The sequence below is a fragment of the Cucumis melo genome, chromosome 1 (genome assembly GCF_025177605.1).
Source record: "Cucumis melo cultivar AY chromosome 1, USDA_Cmelo_AY_1.0, whole genome shotgun sequence".
In the NCBI taxonomy this organism is placed as follows: domain Eukaryota; kingdom Viridiplantae; phylum Streptophyta; class Magnoliopsida; order Cucurbitales; family Cucurbitaceae; genus Cucumis; species Cucumis melo.
Genome location: NC_066857.1, coordinates 32,070,298 through 32,086,207, shown reverse-complemented (window position 1 = coordinate 32,086,207; position 15,910 = coordinate 32,070,298). Strand labels below are relative to the sequence as shown.

Below are 15,910 nucleotides of genomic sequence, written 5' to 3'. Positions count from 1 at the left end.
GATTCTCTATCTTCTTTCTCATTCTTCTTATGCTCAAAATCTCCTAAGAATTTGCCTCTTTGGTCTCTCTACCTTCTTTCATTCTTTTTTCTCTTTCATCTTCCACATCTAGACTTCTTTTTTCTGATACTTTACCTAAAATCTCTATTCACGACATCTTGGCTTTGCCTTGGGATTTTTCTACTCTCTATGCCCTTTTTCTGACTCCTAATGATTAGTCAAGGAGATGGTTATTACTCTGATATATGCGTCTATTCTATTAAGATATATCTAATAGATCGAGCATATGCTAATAATACCCAATATGCTTTGTCTTGGAAGGTGATATAGTAAGATAGCGGAATACTCCTGACTTAGGAGAGATGAGGCATGTCATGGGATATCTCAAGTCCCCTTTGACTCTTGCAACTATCTAATCCCTAGTCCAACTTGCCTCATACAAGGCTGCTTAATGCCTCCGCTTTGTCCTAGGTGAATAGGATACCTTGCCCAGGCTTGCAATGGCTTGCGGACATTCTACTTCCTTATTTTAAAATATTTGAAAAGGATTGGCTGAGAAGTCAGAAGGAAAATCACAGGTGGGGCTAAGAAGAAGACTGAGAAAATAGGATTGTGGAAGAAAATCAATATGATGCCCGTGAGAAAAAAATATTCTATTGGTTCGAGGCTGAAGACTGTAGCCAAAAGATGCCTTATCTATCACGAGAATAGGTAAAAGATCTTGACCAAATATCTTGAGATTGCAAAGTACCAAGCCAATCTCAATTTGGAAAGACGAAAGGAAACCTGTAAACTAAGAGGAAGGGAAGAATAGCTCGGGTAGCCTAAATCTAGGCTAGGCTACCATTTCCTTTTTTAGAAAAAGATCACTCCGCCAGAAAGAGAAAAATTCAGTTGACTACCAGTTCTTTATTAGTAAAAGCAAGTTATTGTATTGGCGATCTCTTTCTCTCTTCCTTTGAAAAAAAAGGTAAACCTTTCTAAGTCAACCTATGATCCCACTCATACAGTCGTTCAAAGTGTGTGGTGTTGTATTTGCTGGCTAAGAAAGGGCGAAGGACTGATACACAAGTCTCACTTGGCTGACCCAAGAAAAAAAAGGTGATAATCTATTTTGACGAAGACGGAAAAAAAAAAAGATGAAGATGAAGAAGGACCTTGGCTGATTTCCTAGCTTGGACCAGATTATATGGAAAAGACTGAAACTGGATAGGGGAGTAGAGGAAAAAGTACTCGAATTGGCTGCAAAAAAAGTGAATGAAGAAAGAAGCAGGAGTTGAAAGGAAGAAGGAACTAGAAGGCAATACGACCAGACCGTCCCCTCACATATTAAGGATGTACTGATTCCAACCTAAAGAGAAAGCTCACTCTAGCTTCACACTTGCTGTATTTTCCTGGTCAGACTGAGACCATACCACTATTTCACTAAGAGCTCTCATTCTTCAAGAATCGAATTCGAATAGGAGTTAAAGGAATTAACAATTTTTCCATAGGGTAGACACCGCTTGACTTTCTTTCTATTGCCTTCATGACATATAAAGGGCCCACGTAACTGCTTTTGAATTCTTTTTCTATGGTTATAGATTAGGGGAAAAAAGAATAAGAAATATACATACCACGCAATCCTAAGCTGATTATTTTGAGCTAGAAGACAAATCTTCTCAAGAGGAAGAGGCATAATAGCCATCAACCTCTTAGCCCCTACCTTTTGTCTTTACTCCTTTCATTTCATTCCTTTCCTTCCTCTAGAAAAGGACTACTCTCCTACCTCCACCCTTAGCTTAGACAGAAAGCAATAGCTAGCCAATGTACTAAATGTGCAAGACCAGAAAATTTCTGTCCTTTGCAGGTTTCCTCTAGTAGAAATAGGGGAATTTCTATGAAATAAAATTAGAAATATTGAGGAGATCCCAAAATAAAAATAAAGAGACCGAAAATCTATTTTTAAAAAAAATGAATAAGGGGAACCATGGGAATGGGGCCTTCGCGAGTAGGGAGCTCACTTCCAGGCCGGCTAGGCTGACAAGCCAATTCTCCTTAGGCAACTTTGCTCTCCTTTCTCGTTAGATAGGCAGATTGGGTGACCATAAAAATCGATCTGTGAAGGGGAGAGGAAGAATGGAGTAGAAAGTTCTTCTAGAGGAAATGGAAAGCCAAAAACTTGAATCTGTCTTATCCTTTGAATTTATAATACCTCTCTCTCGGATCATGAGCTAGGAATTCCCCATGTCTGTAAGAGTGAGTTCAGGGTAGCATTCTCTCTCTTCTCGCTTATCTTATTCTATCGTCCCCACATCTAATTTTGTATATGTATATGCCCTCTGTCTAAGCCCAATTCATTTCCTTCTCGTGCCAGTCTAATTCCCTAGTAGAATGAGTTGATTCCCCCTATTCGTCACTCCCTCTTGTATTTCTTTTTTCTTCCTTCTCGTTATCCAAAGACTAGAAAAGAACTTTATACCAGAGTCAGATTTGCGCTCCCTTGATCTTTCTTCCTTGAGACTTTCAGTGGGACTCATATAGAAATAAGGAATAATCCAAGCAATAATCAAATGTCATCTCCTTATAGTCGAGCTGCTTTCGCTCCTCTCATTGAGCTCTTTATTTCTTCTCTCGTCTTCTTCCATAGGTTATTTAGGTTCTTGATTTCTTCCTTTTTGTAATGGATGAGAGACTAAAATTGGAAACTCGAGACGAAAGGTCAAGTGCCCATCCCATCTCAAAGAGGTTTGAGGTTAAATCCATGAAAATTTCCACTATGTGAATAGGCAGGCGGAGTTAGAATTCTCTCTTTCGAATCCCACTCTAGGGTGCAAAGCTGCAATAGGCTTCACCAAGTCTGGAAGACATGATCCAATTGAGAAAGTCTATCCTCACGAGACAGGTATTTCTCATATCAAAAGAAGTACGAAGAGTGATCACTCAAAACTCGACCAATCTTTCTCGGGATAGAAGCCTCCATGGTAGGGGCAAAGAGATTCTTTTCAATAGTAGAATTCAGTATAAAGTAGGATAGCCTCACCGCCTAGCGATAGAGTAGAAGAATGATAAGGCAAAATGAGAGAACGAACATTCCTAGTAAATGAGTACGAAAAGCATTAGTGAAAGACCCAGACCCATTGAGTAATCCTAATATGTGGAATAATAGGATCTCAACCTTCCTTTTTCTAATGAAGACTAAACCATAAAGGTAGCCTTCAAAATTAGTATATGTTGATTCTCTCTATCTTGTTGTCTCGGTTTTGGAAGACTACTTTATATCAGAATATCTGATTAAATTGCTAGGTCGGGCATCCAAATCTTTTTGGACTAGACTACTAGAAAGCTATCGCTTTCATCATATGAAAGACGAGGCTAGGTAAGATAATGGAAATGTATAGGACTGCAGAGCAAGCGAAAATAGATTAAAGAAAACACATGTTAGAATTAAATAACATTAGCCTTAAAAATTAAAATTTTGAGAACGATTATTTGAAATGCTAAAAAATATGATCAAAGTATAAAAAAAAAAATTGGTAAAAAAAAACCTATAACTTTCATTTTTGTTTCTTCAATTTATTTGTGTGAAACAACGTGCATATTATCTTTTTTATAAAGTTTTAATATTTTGAAAGTTATATTAAAAGAGGCAAATATTTCCAAGTAAAAAATCAATCAAAGAAAATAATGAAAAGATTTCACTTTTTTTTTTCAATTTTCTTAAAGTAAATTTGACATTTTACTTTGTAACGCCCCAAAATTTAGGAATTTAATTTTATTATCTTAAGTATAATTTTGAGATTTTGGGTGTTATTTAAATGTTGAAGATTTTATCTTATGGAGATTTGATTCTATTGAATAATTGAAAATATCAAATTTTTGTTAAGTTGAAATTTATGTTTAATTTGTTTTGGTTATGTATGTTTGGGGATATTTTTGGACGTAAGGACTTAATAATTGTATTGTGAGAATAATGTAATGATTTATGAAAATATAGTTTGATAAGATAAAGATGATTGGTTGGTTGAGAAGAGAGATTATGTGATTTATTTGGGAAAAAAAGAAGATAAAAAGGGAGATTTGGTGGGTTTTAAATGAGGAGAGAAAATTTGTTTTATTTGGTTGAGTCTGGAGAAAGAGGAAAAGAAAAAGAAAAATAATAATTAATGCTATTATTTTGTTTAAATATGGCATAGGAAGTTGTGTTATCTCCTTCATTGGAAAAAAAAAAGGAAAGAAAAGGAGAAAACCCTAACCCCAATCCCGCCGTCGCCACCCCCTCTTGCAAACTGCCACCGTCGCCGCAACCGCCGTCAGTCCGAGCTGATCGGCTTCATCAGGCGCGTCGCCTCCGTCGTTTGAAGTCGCGCTGCCGCCATAGTCGAACCGTGCGCAAGCGTCAGCCGTCACGTAGAGCACATCACGCACGACAACGCTCCGTCAACCATCGCCTCCGTCTTCAGTCGTTCGTAGCGAATCGAGTCGTCCGGCTTGGAGTAGCAACATCGTCGCCGTCTTCGTCGTTGGTCTTATCTGTCAACGAACCATCAGCAGGCGTAACCCGAGTCAACCTGACAACAGCCGCCTGAGCCGTTCGAGCCACGTGTGCGAGTTGTGCCTCCAACCGCCCGCAAGTGTCAAGTCGAGCCGCACGCGTGTTGTTTTGCTGAGTCGTGCCTAGAGTCTACCCGAGTGGAGCCACACGCGAGTCCTTAGCTGAGTCGACTAGCCAGTCCCTTCTTCCAGCTGAGCTGCCAGTCGGTTTTCCCCCTCCAGTCAAGCCAGTTGAGCTGCCAAGCTTCTTTTAACCCTATTTTTGACCCATTTTTCTTGGTAAGCCTTGGTATGCTTGATTTGGTTTAGTCTACCCAGCTAAGGTTTATTTTGACCTTAACTAAGTTAATTGTTGGATTAAATTGACTATAGTTAACTGGAAGCCGAGCTGGGAATTTGTCCAACTAAGTCTAAACCGAGTTAGGCCTTGATCTTGGGTAAGTTACTTCAAATGGATTTTTGGACCCTTAATTCTTTAAAGGTTAAATTATTAAATTTAGTTTTTATAACTATTTAGGACATCGCTGCTTGGAAGGCGTGATTTTACTGTTAAATTTTGATTGATCTAATCTCCAGGTAAGAGATTCTACTACTAGACCTACGAGTGGAATTAAGAGATCGCATGTATTTTTAGTTATGTATATTGATGATTAGATTGCATAACGGCATGACAATTTAATGATGATATGATATGACATGATGACATGATATGACATGATGATATGGTATGACTTGATGATGTGATGATGATTTGTTACGTGTATGTTATGGTTAGGGTGTATGTTAGCTTATCCTATTAGAGTCGTACCTGCATGGGTGTCCTTCTGGATCACCACCTTTTTAGGACTCCGCAGTCCGATGGGATCGTCGGTCTGGCATTAACATAGACATGATTCGAGTGATTCGACGGGATCGCTCGCAGCCCAGTGTTTCCTCCGGGTACACTACAAACCAGTTTATCCTAAGTGTTCCTTTAGGATCACCGAAGACCAGTTATGTTCCTCCAAGATCACATGTTGCACGTGTTCGGGAACGTGCCAGTTCTTGGGTACCACTTTTCAGGACTCTAATAGGAAGTTAACAGGCACCTAGCAGGACTAGTAGTGGGCCCCTTACTGAGTATTTTAAACTCACTCTTTCCATTTCTATTTTTCAGTCAGAGGCAGAGATAAGAGCAAAGGCAAGCTGGCGAGTGACCAGAAGTGATCGTGGCGAGCCATAGGGATCTTTTGCTTCCGCTTTATGTCATAGTTCAGATTTTAATGTTTGCATTTTATTTTATTCTTTATTTGTTATTTTATTTCTTTAAAACTAGATAGGGCCCAAGTTAAGATTTTATTTTTGTACTTATCTCTAATCACATTTGTTTATGCTTTTAAATGAAAATTTTGAGGTTTTGTTTTATTTTTACCTAAATTTTACAAATTTTATTTATCTTTTAAATTAGTAATGGCTTCGACTTAGTATAAGGAGTTGGGTCGTTACATACTTGATCACAGCCAACAAATTTGACTAATTAATCAAAAGAGAGAAGCTCTTAAATCACTATATGTTTAGAGTAAATAATTAATTTAGATGGTTTCGTAAAACTTTTGTCAGTTTTGTGTATTAACTTTTTTTTATCTCATATAACCACATTGTTATCCATTTTATCTCGTTAAAAATTGTGATTTCTTTATAAGAAGTTACACTATTATTAAGTTTTTTTTTGTCTTATTTAATAAATAACTACTAATGTTTTAATGTTATTGACTTTTTGCAACTATAAAATAAAGAGTGGAAGTTTGCACCAAAAGGAAAAGTTTTTGTTAGAAAAAAAAATATATCATGGATAGTATTATACTATGCTCTTATTCCATCATTATATCTTTTTACTTGCACGATCTAACACTAAGAGTCATTTCATCATGATGCATTACAATCATATGTTTATAAACAGTACTTGTATGTATGTTATAAACTGTTGGCTAGTATTTTGTTTAAAAATCTCATTAGTCATAGCATTTAACTATTTCTTCTTGAAAATATTAGTAAATTTTATTCACTTTAGAATGATGATTGTTGCATTGTAGATGAAATTTCACATGCGTAAATCTCACGCTAGTAAATAACTTCAAATAATTTTACCATTCTCTCTCTTTAGAAAGATTAAAATAGTCAAAGTTTTTACAAATAGTTCAAAAGATTTCACCCCTCATTCATTATTGGTCGAAGTCATGGAAGAGTTCCCCAACCAAGTGCAAGTAATCAGAAAGGATGTGTCAAAGTGTTAAAAGGACAAGTAGCAAAGGTTTTAAAGTCCCTCACTTAAGTTAAAGATAGACCAGTAGCAGGGGCATTCAAACAAGTGAAATTGGTTTAGAACCAAGCTCCCGATGATGTTTCTCCTCACCCACATGCTCTTACTTTTAAAAAGCTATTAGGTTTGTCATTGGTAGACTGGACGGCATACCTGATACAAGATTGTGGTCAAGCTCCACCATAAACAAGCCATTTGAATGACTTAGTCTCTACAACAAATGAGAATATCGATAAGAAGACCTTTGAAGACACAAATCTCGAAGGAAGATTATACCAAAGTTTCTAGAAGAAAGATTGTGTATAATAGAGGAAAAGAACATTTATGAAGACATTGAGGTGACACAACTATGTCTAGTCTTAGATGTCATTCGTTACTCCACCCAAGTTGAAGATGCCAAAATTTGGAAAGTATAATGGGGGCGACTACCTTAACAGTCATTTCATCATGTACGACTGAAGGATGTCGGTCCACTTCCAGGATGACAAATTTTTTCTCCACTTTCAAGAACACCTAATTTAATACTATGTGATCTCGTGATAAGGAATGTATTCTTTATTAGGTATGAGGTATGATGAGGGTGCTACGAAGGTGTCAACCTAGTTGAGATGTTCTAGTGCGCCAATTAGTTGTTCATAAAAAGATAGGCTAATTGGCTCAGTTACTCATTGGTACATGTAGTTGGATATCTCTCAAGTGCACAAGTCTTGAAATAGCACAAGGAAATTATTAATTTGGCTTAATACCGTTTTAATCTCCAATTTATAAAAAATGAGGCATTGGACACTTTTAAGGAATATGCCTAAAGATGTAAAGATAGTCGATCAGGGGCAACCTTCAGTTGATTGAGTAAGGATATTAATGTCACTAGTGTTTTATAAGTGTTATGAATGCTACATACTACTATAAAATACCCTTTACATTATGACAATGAGAGAAAGACTTGTAAGCGAATTTTAAAAGAGAAAGGATTACAAAGGATGCAGAAGTAGAAGTTAGCATCATTAAAAGCAATCCCACTAAATGAAAAGATGAAGTGCATGAGGTCAGCTCGAGGTAGAGCATTATCAGCCATGTGTCACTACCATCATTTAAACAGGTGATCTATGAAGAGGAAAAGTCAAATAAATGAAGCAAAGAAATGACAACAAAGCATTTGACCCTATCGTCTTTAGTAGTGCAATTCAATCTGATGAGTTGGTTTCTCCCTTCTTGCAAAATTTGGAGCATCTCAATTGGAAAAAAGAACTACCTAAGACTGCAAGAGAAATCGGAGATTATTTTCTATTGGAATAGGGCAAGACCTTTATAACAGGCACACCTTTTAATGTCTTGTTGAATTGGATGACATCTTGACAGTCGCATGTGTTCTATTCTCCAAAATAAAATGGATTATTGGTTTAAATGCTTTTTCAATATTATATTTATCCTCCCTATTTGTCTAACATGAAAGAAAATATATGATATTATTGAAGACTTTGACATCAAATTAAGGTTGGATTTCAAATCTCCATCTCTTATTCATGAGAAGAGGAATTAAAATATGTTGTGCTTGAGACGTTGAAATAGAGAACAAGAGGATTATTCAACTAACAAGTCAAAATCTTTATTTTGGAAGTGACTAAGTTGTAAGATATCTAATAATCATTAGTTTTGCTCGTAAAATGAATTTAACAGGAGTTTTCCTATTTTTATCAAAGACCATATTGGGTAGTCTCCCCTAATTTAATATATAGGGGAGACTAGCTTTCTTTATCGAAGTCCAAGTATCGTCCATCTGAGTAAGACTGCATTGCAAAGTATAGGATGTTTGTCACTATTACTTGCATAAGAGAGCCAATTCTAAGAAAATTCACTCTTTCAAGATTATAAGACCCATTATAGTTTTTCACTTATGAAGAGTTTCAAGATTGAAGGACTTTAAGATCAAGATCTAAGTTACAAGATTACTGACTTTTATAGACTTACTTATTATAAGACCCATCGGGCTGGAGGAACGACGGCCTGGGCCTGAACAGGGGCGGCCTGGTTCTGCTGGGCGGCGAGGAAAGGCGCCAAAGCAGCTTGCAGCATGTCCTGATAACGCTGCTCCATCGCGGCGAGATCTGCCTGGGTGACCGGTGCGTTAGGGTCGACCGCCGGTGCAGCAGGTTGCGCCTCCGGCTGGCCACGACCGGCTCCTCTGCCTCCCCTACCACCTCCTCGACGTGCACCTTTACGTGGCGGCATTCTCCCTAAAATTCACCAACAAACTTTTCACCACGAGAACTTAACACACCTATCTCTAGGTCTAGTCTATTCAGGCAAAATTGTAATCTTAACATTAGCAAGGCTTTAGACATACCTGGCGAGTGCCGAAGGACCGTATAGCCATAGGGTGAAGTAAAACCAAATTAAAACAATGACTTACATCGTAGGTCAGTCTACAGAACCTAAAACACTGTGCTCTGATACCAACTGTAACGACCCAACTCCTTATACTGAATCGAAGTCATTACTAAATATAGAACAAGTGGTTTAAGTCATAAGATTTAGTAAAACGCATAAGGTTTGAGGAATTTTATTTATGAAAATCCAAACAAGGTAGTTATGCAAAAAAATGAAATGCGTTCTAAAGTCCTACTCGGGCCCTATCTACATAAAAAGATGGTAAGTAATGAAGAATACTCAAACTCAGGTACTGAAGTCAAAAACAAGAATAAGCGGAAGCAGAAGTCCCTATGGCTCGCCACGGTCACTTCGGGTCGCTCGCCAGCTTGCCTTTGCCCTTGCCTCGTCCTCTACCTGAAAACATGACATGAAGAGAGTGAGTATAAAATACTCAGTAAGGGACCCACTACTAGTCCCACTAGGTGCCTGTTAACTTCCTGTTAGAGTCCTGTAACTGGTACCCAATCTCTGGCACGTTCCCGAACACGTGCAACATGCGCTCCCGTAGGAACGTAACTCTGGTCTTCGGTGCCCCGGGGGACACCTAGGACAATCGGGATGCGAGGACCCCGTCGAGTCACTCAAGTCATATCTATATCCATGCTAGACTGGTGTCCCGTCGGACCGCACAGTCCTAAATAGGTGGTGATCCCGAAGGACACCCATGCAGGTACGACTCTAACAGGTTAAGCTAACAGGTACCCTAATCGCAGTATACATACACATGGCGTCATCATATAACATAACAGATAAATCATCATTACACTCTCCATCTCGACACCCGTCGTACAACCATAATAGTTCTCGTTATCACAACAACATGCTATAATATAACCATACCATCATTTGCATCATACTATCACTGATTTCATGCATCGTGCAGTCTAGTCCTCAACATGCACAATTGAAGGTATACGTGATCTCATAATTCTAAACATGGAGCTAGTAGTAGAATCTCTTACCTGGAGATTTACTTGACGAGTCCTAACCGCGAGGCAGTATGCTTTCTAAGCGACGAGGTCCTAACTGTTTAATACGCCAAAATTCGTAATTAGGTCACCAACGACTAACGGTTCAAGACTCATTTGAAATGACTTACCCTAGAAAGAGGTTGCAGTGCTCGAGCCCCTACTGAAGAAATCCCACGCTGCAGCAGTTACTTGGTCCAAGACGTCCCTTAAGAAAAATAATTTAATTTAGTCCTAAATTAAATTAATTAGTGTCCAAAACATTGAGTCTTACTGGGTAATGCCAAAATAATTAATTTAATTACCAAAAATTAGGTGGAAGGAGCCAAATTAGGCTTGGCGGCTCGGCTGGAAAGAAAACAGGGATCGGCTCGGCTCGGCTTGGCGCAGGGATCTTGCGCGTGCGTCTCGGCTTGCGACAGCCAAGAGGCGCGGCTCGGCTTGCAGTGCAGGCGGCGCGGCGCGGCTGGCACGCGGAGAGGGCTGGGCACGTGTGGGCACGGACGCGGGTTCGGTTTCGGGTTCGGGCGAGCGGGCGTGGAGCGGTTCCGGGTTCGGGTTCGACGGCTGGAGGCGCGCGAGGCGTTGGCTGCTGGACTTCAGTCGGCGCGACGGCGCGACGGCGCGACGGTTGGCTGACGGACGTTCCGGCTGCGCTGCGTCGGATCTAAGCGGCGCGACGTGGCTGGACGTGTGAACGACGGCGTTGCGGACACGGCTGGCTGACGGATCAGCTGCGGCTCCTCAGCGCTTGATCGGAGCGACGCGACGCGGCTCGGCTGCTCTACCTTAGATCGAAGCGGCGCGACGAGTTCCGGCTGCAGACACGGCGCGGCGTGCGTAGCTCTTCCTAGGCGTGCGGTGGCTTGACTCGGTTTGAAATCTCCGGCGCGGCTGGGCGTGTGGCGTGGGTCGGCGGCTAGGGTTTCGGCGGCTAGGGTTTCAAGAAGGACTTTAATTGCTCCTCTCTCTTTTTTTTTTGTTTTTCTTATACACGGGTCCCAAAGCTGCTTTATATAAGAAAATTATCTTCTTTTTCTTTTTCTATTTCCTTTAATTAATTTGAAAACCAACCACCTCCTATGTCTCCAAATCTCTTGAAATTTTCCTTATTAACCCCAACTAGGTCCCCACATTTCTCCCTTAACCAACCAACTTTAGTTTAATAAAAACTTCCCCAATTATTTCCAAATAAAAAAAATACTTATTAACTTAAAAAAAAATTCCAAACCTTAATTAATCGAAATTTCAAAATGATAAGGTTCTTCCAATAAATTTGAATTTTCCTTAAGTATATTAATTTACTCCTTTCAATATATTATGTTTGAAAAAATCTTGGATAGAGCTTACAATTGTATTAATTAAACTCCTAACCTTTAGTAAATCAATAAATTTAGATTCTTAGGCAAATTTTTATTTAGAAATTATCCATACATTTAGTTTAATCACCCATTTTGTAAAATTAACATTTAATCAAAAAAGTATACACATGTTTGAGAATTAGGTCATAGATACTTTTCATAAAGGTAACATAAAGAAAGTTGTAAGCTATTCTCTTGAGAAAGTCTAAACATTTAATTAACTAAAATTATAAGCAGTATGACATTAGTCCAATTTAATTTAGGATAACGTAAATGATACTATTATGAAAGTTTAAACTTTAAATTGATACAATTATTTATTTGGGAGTTTTAATTTTATACAACCTCAAAACTTAGAAGTATAAATTGTTATTTTCTCTTAGATAATAATTTTGCTATCTTTCGTAAATTAACTTCATAAAATAATGAAAAAAGAAAGAGAATAAAGAGTGAAAAGTTAATCGAAAGTGAAACTTAGAAGTTACTACAAATATGGATCTTTTTAAATAAGAATGGTTGAAAAAGAAAGATACCCAAAAAAAAAAAATTTCTTTTTTTTTCACTTTTCAGTTTTTATCTATATTGTTCTAATTCTTTTATAAAATATGAAGAAATAAAATTAATTTGTGTTGCCTATTGCAAAAAGAGGAAAAAAGTTATATTTATTTTTCAAAGTCAAATCCTTTTTAATGGCAAAAACTTACAACTTTGCAATGGTTGCTTCTTGTGATTTTATATTTTATTAATTATATGAAAACAAAAAAAAAATTATAGAAAAAGTCATCTTATAATGTCACAAATATTTCTTATTAAATTGATGGTGACTCTCTTTTTTTTTTGAAAAAAAATAATAATATCGATATGTACTTGACAATTCACCTCCACCGTTGTTTTCATCATATAATACAAACTACCGTTTATCTCATCCATTTTTTCAGATTTTGTAGAATTAAATTTTTATCGATATTTCTACGACAACAATCTAATAGATTATCGATCGGTGAAACATATAAAACATGCAACAAAGATCACTAATCACCGATGTGAATATAGTATAAACTATTTCTTTTTTCTTTGACTGATTGAAATTTTGTAAAAATGTTTATTTATTAATAACATTTTTTATTTTTTATTTATAAAATATCTATTCTTGTAAAAAAGAAATATCGATAAATTTATCTGCATTAACTTGTTAAACTTTAGTAGTTTTATAGATTAAGATTTCGAACTATTAATTTGTTAGTTTAAACTTTAAACGTTCGTAGATATATCGATTTACACTCTTTTCAAATATTGTTTTGAAATTTAAAATTTTGTCTAAATTAAACTCCAAAGTTTAAAATTATTGATGTAATATAAATTTCATCAAAGATCGGTTTTACAAAAAGAAAGTGTATTGTTACGGCTATTTAGGGACTTTTTTCAAAGAAAATTGGGTCATGTTTAGAATTAAACAACCCCTAAACTATTTGGTAAAATAAATTATTTTTCCATCTACCAAATCACATTTTCATTTATTTTAACATCCAAAAACTATTTTAATGGACTAGTTGTACCAAACACAAAAAGAAAAAAACAACTATAAAGAAAACCTTAACATTCTTTTTATATATATATATATTTAAAGTTATATTTTAAACTTTTTGGAAAGTTAACAAATATTTTTTACATAGAACACTAACTATTTTAATCTAAAGCTAACAATAAGGGCTTTTTTTTAAACTCATTTTAAAAATTTAAGGATATTTTTTATATAAAATATAATGTTTATAAGCGTTTTTTATAATTTAACCAATAAAATAAAATGAAGAAGATAGGATAAATTTATACTTATAAATTAAAAATTATTATAAATAATAAAACTGCTAAGAGTATTTACAAAATATAATAAAATGTATGAATTTAGCAATGATAATTCTATAAATGTCACTAATGTATAAAATCAAAAATTTTAATATATTTTGTAAATATTTTATAAAAAATTTGGTTCATACAATTGAAAATGTGTCTAATAATTTAAGATTTAAATAAGTTAACGTGAGACTATAAATTAGTATTTTTTTGTTATTAAAAATTTAATATTTTTCTTAATTTTTATTAAGAAACTTTTTTAAAAACTTTCATGTAACAAAACATCAAACTATTTACGGTTACAGAGCGCATAAAGTTAGTCATTTTTTAAATATTATAGGTTTGTCTTTCCATCATTTTTTCTTACTCGCGATTTCTTTCGTCGTCTTTCGTTTTTCTTTTTTTTTGCTGCGATTTCTTTCCGTCGTATTTCTTCTTTTTCTCTCTTTTTTTTCTGCTATGATTTCTTTTCATCGTCTTTCTTCTTTTTTTATTCTTTTTTTATGTCGTTTAATCTTTCCATTGTCTTTTTTCTTCGTTTCCTCTAATGAATCTTGAAAAAAATCATTTAGATTGGAGTAACAAAATTAAACGATATAATTGAAATGATAAATTATAGTCATATCTAAACAATCGCTAAACGATCGTAAATATATTACAACGCGTGGTTGATGGGTCATTTTTGTATTTTACACGGTGCGTGTTGGTGCTTTTTTTGTTTTCGAAATTGTTTTAAATACTTGCCACCTTGTTATACTTTTGAAAAGACCTCAAACTTTTTTTTTTAATAACAAAAATAAAAAGAAAAAAAAACTTTAAATGAGGTAAAAGGAATTTATTGTCTATATTCGAAAATAGTCTTTTTATTTATTTACTCCTTAAAAATTATTTGTAAAAGAATTAATTAATAAATATTCTGTTAATACTCCAATTGTTCTGTTCTCTATTACCGAAGAACTCAAACAAGGAGACGATCTCCAATGGAAGAACACTTCCCTCTGCCCCAATCCGCCATGAAACAAGATTTCGGGAAATTGCAATATGGGTATCATCAATCTCTTTCCTTTTTCCTTTTTCTTCCTCTTCTTCTTCATTGCTACCTTCACTTGTGACTTCTTTTCGATTTCATTTAGATGCGAGCATTACAGGAGACGGTGCAAAATCCGAGCTCCATGCTGCAACCAAATCTTCACCTGTCGCCACTGCCACAACGAGGCCATGGTCTTTCCGCCCCTCTCTCTATGTCTTTTCCTTGCGTGCGTTGTTTGTTAGAGATTTATATTATATAAGGGTTATGTTTTTTCCATTATGTTGTTGAACTCGAGCTTTCAGTAATTGTGATTTTCTGAAACTTTTTTTGATTTTAGACCTCGCTGAGCAATCCTAGAAAACACGTTTGCCTAACCCTTAAGCATGGAGCTTGGGTTTGTGATTGTTTTATTATTTAAATATCTTAAATATGTTGAAAATGCGTACTTTAATAGCTTAGAAATGAGTAAAATGTATGCAATCTATTATATGAATATTGTGAACACTGTACATACTTAATAATATGTGCTGCTGAAAACATGACCTAACTAAAACCAGACTTGCCTAGCTCTTAGAGTACAGCCAGTTAGGTCAAGTAGAATGCGTTGAGTTCCCTCAGTATCTGAACTTGTGTGGGGAACTCTTCACTCTTGGCCTAACCAAAACCAGACCTCCCTTGCCCTTAGAGTTCAGCCGGTTAGGTCAAGTAGAATGCGTTGGGCTCCCTCAATATCAGAACTTGTGTGGGGAACTCTTTGCTTTTGGCCTAACTAAAACCAGACCTGCCTAGCCCTTAGAGTCCAGCCGGTTAGGTCGAGTAAAATGCGTTGGGCTCCCTCAGTATCAGAACTTGTGTGGGGAACACTTCGCTTTTGGCCTAACCAAAGCCAGACCTGCCTAGCCCTTAGAGTCCAGCCGGTTAGGTCGAGTAAAATGCGTTGCGCTCCCTCAGTATCAGAACTTGTGTGGGGAACACTTCGCTTTTGGCCTAACCAAAACCAGACCTGCCTAGCCCTTAGAGTCCAGCCGGATAGGTCGAGTAAAATGCGTTGGGCTCCCTCAGTATCAGAACTTGTGTGGGGAACTCTTTGCATTCATTATGATTATATCACTGGTAAAGGTAGGATTATCAAAAGAAAAAACTTCACAATTAGTTTTCTCAAGATGAAAAATAAGTATCATAAAAAAATAATTATCGATAATTATAAAATTTTGTGAAATATATTATGATATATAATAATTGTCATCAATCGATTCAAAATTGAATATTAATGACAATTATAAAACGTTAAAGAAGGCTATATAATGATTTTTTTTCTTTCGGTTGAGAATATGGAAATCGTGACATTTTATTGTCAAGAATATTTGAATCACGACAAATATTTTTTGTCAACAAATGTTCTATCACGATACGACATGTACTTATTGTCACATAATCC

General features: G+C 36.1%; 1 long non-coding RNA gene and 1 pseudogene across 2 annotated transcripts; both read left to right on the top strand.

Moving 5' to 3' along the window:
- LOC127150139 (pyruvate kinase 2, cytosolic-like) overlaps positions 1-15,910 on the top strand; it is a 91,826-nt pseudogene that overhangs the window by 65,011 nt on the left and 10,905 nt on the right.
- LOC127150147 (uncharacterized) lies at positions 4,550-5,881 on the top strand. 2 transcript variants are annotated; one of them, XR_007822151.1, is made up of 3 exons: positions 4,550-4,970; positions 5,051-5,109; positions 5,690-5,881. It is a non-coding gene; the product is annotated as an uncharacterized LOC127150147 (long non-coding RNA). The 2 variants fall into 2 exon arrangements; XR_007822152.1 differs by having other exon boundaries at positions 4,550-5,109.